This window comes from Porites lutea (genome assembly GCF_958299795.1).
Source record: "Porites lutea chromosome 5 unlocalized genomic scaffold, jaPorLute2.1 SUPER_5_unloc_4, whole genome shotgun sequence".
NCBI lineage: Eukaryota > Metazoa > Cnidaria > Anthozoa > Scleractinia > Poritidae > Porites > Porites lutea.
This window is the reverse complement of record NW_027332291.1, coordinates 17,501-22,500: the sequence shown is the minus strand read 5'-3', so window position 1 is coordinate 22,500 and position 5,000 is coordinate 17,501. Positions and strand designations below refer to the sequence as shown.

Here is a 5,000-nt window from a genome sequence, read left to right as displayed (position 1 = left end):
GTTCTGTCTAAGAAACGGGTCAATGGGTGTACAGATGAAAGTTAGCAGATGGATTGTTGACGCTGATTTCCTCTTTGCTTTAGCTTGAGGGTCAAGAAAATGTAAAACTCAGTATAGTTAAGGTGAATAAAGTGTTGAAAGAATTTGTACTTGCTGAGTTCGAGTTGATTTGAGAGAAGGTGGGTAACTTTGTAGTTTGCGATTTGATGACACTAGTAATAGGCCCTCTGCAGCTAGCCATTCATGTGGTACAAAACCGCCATGCTGGAGAGCAAAAGTCGCACTGGGACAAGACAAACAAAAGACATACCGGCATAATTTTAAATGGTAATTTTCTTTGTTAGTCTTGTCCCAGTGCGACTTTTGCTCTCCAGCACGGCGGTTTTGTACCACGTGAATGACTAGCTGCAAAGGGCCTATTACCTTAGCCTACCAAAGCTAATCGCATGTCTCAGATCAAGGCTTTGTTAACTTGAGGAAAGTACAACCTTCCTATGCCTTATGATAGGTGGGTAGCCCTCCCTCCTACCACGAAACATGGGCCTGAATCCGGAAAAGGGTTGCGTATTTGTTATATATCTGTTTTAAAAATATCGCCCTCCTCGAATTGTCATCCCTTTTAATTATTCATTACATAAAAAAGTCCCCGTACTGATACAAAATACACACCGCATCACGGAAAAAGATTCACTTAAACACATTCAATTCCAGTTCAAAAAAGTACAGGAAACCGTGAGCCATGGCAGACTGAACAGAGATATTTAGAGTCTCTTTTACGGAAAAGAGCAAACGTCAGATTCAAGTTGAGAATTTCACAACAAGAAACAGGGAACACTTGGTCACGTGGTACAAATTCACGTTTGCCGTTTGCCGCAAACGTGACTCTTGGCTCCAAAAGGGAGCTTAAGCAACAGCGTTTTTGAGCGACGGACGTCAACCGGAAGTGGGCTTTTTGCAACATTGGGCAGTGGATGGGTTCAAAATCCCGGGCAAATCGTCTTTATAAGAGAAAAGAAACTTAGAAATACAAATTTTTTAGCGTCAAGGCATATAAAAGAAGAGAAGGCCTCACTTCCGGTTGACGTGCATCGCTCAAAGTCGTCTTTGCTTAGGGTCCCTAATGTGAAGACAACTGTGTGCAAGACCTGCGCGCGCTCTCTTAAGTTTCTCTTCCAATGACTGTCGCAAACGTAAGTGATAACGGTAGTGTTTTTTTTTTTGAATATCGAGCCACTAGCGCAAGCTGTAAATAACTGAAGACATAAGTTTCAAAGTAAACTGAGTACTGCGTTAAAGAGGGCACGATGTGTTAAGCCTCACGTAGTCAGGCCCCTTTGCATGGACTAAAATGGCCTCGAAAACGCTTACTTTGCATATGGATTTTCACAAAAGCTTACCTACACCAAAGGTGTCTTCTCAAGACTGGTATTACTCAAAAAAGCTCAGAACAAGCCTAATGGGTATATACTGCGCAAACCAGGAGGTTATACACTGTTTTATGTACGACGAGTCTATTGCTGGTGGAGGCCCAAATGAAGTGATCTCAATCTTGGACTATTTTCTCAAAAAACTTCAGACGGAGCAAGGCCGAGACAGGTATGACCATCTTATAGTGTGGTGTGACAATTCTCCGGCTCAGTTTAAGCAAAACTTTCTATTTTTTTATATGGATTACCTGGTCACAAGAGGAGACTTCCTACGAACAGACTTAAAATTTTTGTTGGAGGGCCACTCGTATAGTGTGTGCGATAGATATTTTGGAAACATTCAAAAAGTTTTTAACGCCCAAGAGAAAATTGAAACACCCAAAGACTGGGAAAACGTTCTAGTCAGCAGTGGTTTATCAAACGTCAAGGTCTATTGGGTAGGTCTGGACATGATAAAGGACTACAAGTCATTTTTAAAGTTAAAATACGTCAGTAGAAACGAAGATTTACAGCACGAGAAATTTGAGGTCAAAGAAATCGCGTGGATTAATGTTGGAATTGGGGAACAGCCTGATGACAGGGGCAATCTGAAAGTTGTAGATCATCCCGACTGCGCCTTCGTGCGTTTCACTATTGACCCAAAACAGCAACCCAGGCTAGTTTCGTACACAAAGAAAAGGCAAGCAACTCCACTGCGAATAGACCTACTGACCACACTGAGGCAGGAACTAAGGCCAATTCGTGAAGATGTAAAGCAGCAGTGTCTAAATCTAGCTAGAAAATATTTAAGTGAACGTGCCGAGCGTTTTTATGCTGCCCTACCATGTATCCAAGAGGGGAGCGAGATTGACGATTGAAGGTTATCATTATATACCTTTCACTTGAACATTAATCGTGTGTCCTAATTAGCTTCCTCTTTAACGTAGCACCTCAGTTTCCTTCGCCTTGCCTTTGTCTTACAGTAAAACGTACCAAGAGACTAAGAACCTGGATTTTTCAAAGTTATCCTAAACAGGTTATTCTTTTCAATATATAAATGGTAGTTAGTACAGGTTAAGGCTATTTAGGTTCTTACATAGGTTATGTTCTGAATAAGAAACATACAATATAGCCAAGAGAATTTAGTGGTTCAGCTTATTCCTCATATAAAATCTGCACACCAAATAAGACGTTATGTAAAAATGACCATATAAAGAAAACCTAAAGTATTGACCTCATTGGCATTTAAACAGTCCAGTTAGAGCGATAATGCAGGTATGTCTTCAAAGAGGATTCTGAACAGTGACTGATCTAACTTTTGCCCAAGGGTACAGGCAAATTTTTTCAGAGATTTTAGAAACTAAGAAATTGTTTCAATTTCTAGACTAAACAGGTTCGTAAAATATAGGTTCTTAGGCAAGGGGTTTCACTGTATAGCACCATTTTATCATTCGCTAATAAATAAATCGTTGTTGTTGTTGAAAACTACTGTTTGCTGCTTGACCGTTCCGGTACGACAGTGAGTTAGAAAGCTACACTAGCCAATGGTTGGGATTCTGAGATAGGTACCTTTTTCTAAAATCAGACAGATAATTATTAATTAATTAATTATTAATTAATTAATTATTAATTATCTGTCTGATTTTGGAAAAAGGTACCCTACAACAGAAGAGGGTCTGTAACAAATGTGTGTCTTTTCTGTGGTTTCAATATTGACTTAACTTCTAAATTACCAAAAAGGCCTTAGAGTGGCCAAGCTTCTTTCAAGTATGGTAGAAATTGGCTAATGAGCCACACCCCTTCTCCCCCTATTCCCCTCACCCCTGCATCCGAGGCCCTTGTCCTAACAGCTTATATGGGCCGGAGCAGAAAAACAATAAACTAACAGCGTGCAATGACTTCAATGCTTGCGTGCATGACCACTACTGTATAACGGAACGTTAGATAGCTACTCTAGCCAATAGTTGGGACTCTGAGAAAGGTGCCCTTTCCTAAAATCAGACAGAAAATTAATATGTGGTAATTTCCCAAATGACTTTCTCCACTGGCCAGCTATCTGCTGCAGTAAGTATTCAAGCGGTACACAAATCATTACTTATCCAGTTACAGTGAATAATATGTGGTAATTTCCTAATGACAAGGTAACAAATCTCGGATTACGCCGTTTTACGCTATTTAGAAAAAGACGGACAATTATTTTGCGCGCCCTTCAATAGAGAGGGCCTGGGCTCCACCAGAGTCGACGCAGTAAGAGACAAAACTGCGGAATCCAACTTCGCTTGAATTGGAAATATCATCAGTCGCCTCCACACGAATTTGACAAAAGAAAAGCTTAGGAGAAACATGTCCTCTACGGCGGGGTAAGTTACCATGATAACTGAGTTAGCGGGTGGCTGATCGAATTGGCCCGCGTGTGAGGATAGCCGCCGCCATTTTAGCTGCACGATTCGTGTCTCGTTTTCCTTGATTTGGCGGCGGGGGGGGGGGGGGGGGGGAAGAAATTCTGGGTCAAAATAAGCACCTTTGGGTCTTGAGTTTGTCTTGGTGGGTGCGTAGTTGATTTTAGCTAAGATCTCGTCAGTAATCCAAGGTGTGGTGGATAATTTCTTCTCCTTCTTCGGACATTGACAAGTGAATTCAACTCATCAGAAACAACGACAACAACAACAGCTTTATTTCAGTATTCCCACGTGAGTGCATGGTATTACCTACATTATTCGTTACAAATCTGAAATCAAAACAAAGGCTATGATATGAAAGAACAAGTTTTTGTCTATATTCCATACATGACTGCATGTAAGGAGATGAAAGTCTGCAGATATCAGGATCGACATTGTCAAATACGAAGAGGGTTTTTTCATTGTTGTCAAAATTCTTAAAAAGGGGATGTCCAATCCTAATGTCTCGGTAAAAGTTAGATCGAAGACTATGGAAGGGGCAAATGCGAAAATTTTCTAGAGTTTTCGGTACTGGGGGGACTTATGTTGATTATGCTCAAGCAATCATGCACTTTTGTGACAGTCAATTTTGAATACTGAGTAAAATTTTAGTTTCTTGTTACTTCGTATTAGATTATATTGGTGTGAAGTCAGTTCTTCACGTATAGTTAATTGGACATTTTTCATATCTGTTGAGGAGTTGTTATCATTTGAATACAACAACAACAACAACAACAACAACAACAAGTTTAGCCAGTATTACCATTTTGTACAGGTGTTACCGATTAAAATAACAGTAATAAACAGCTAAGTTTAAGGGAATGCAGATATGATGGAACGGTAGAATTAACTATGTTTCTTTCGTCTTTCAAATGCTTGAAAGACCAAATTAGCAGCTAGCCTGCTGATATGTGAATCAGTATTGTTAAAAAGAAAACAGACTTTATCATGGATATTGTAATGTGTAAATAGTGTATTTCGGTCGTTGATTTTAAGAAAAAGAGTCTTTCTCAAATCATGGTATTGATCACAGTGAAATAATATATGTGCAGTTCATTTTCAACCGAATTTTGGTGGCAATGATCACAGATTCTAAGGTCTTCAGGAGTTTTGGGGATTGTAAGTCTTCCGGTTTCTATTTTTAAATTGTGATTTC

At 39.8% G+C, this 5,000-nt stretch overlaps 1 long non-coding RNA gene across 2 annotated transcripts in view; it reads left to right on the top strand.

The window, feature by feature from the left end:
* The first annotated feature begins 3,649 nt into the window (after positions 1 to 3,649).
* LOC140925418 (uncharacterized) overlaps positions 3,650 to 5,000 on the top strand; it is a 6,865-nt gene continuing 5,514 nt past the window's right edge. The window contains exon 1 of one of the 2 annotated variants that reach the window (XR_012164401.1): positions 3,650 to 3,766. This is a non-coding gene — a long non-coding RNA (uncharacterized lncRNA). Of the gene's footprint in view, positions 3,767 to 3,894; positions 4,097 to 5,000 lie in introns of those variants that run through there. The other variant, XR_012164400.1, reaches the window with a different exon arrangement.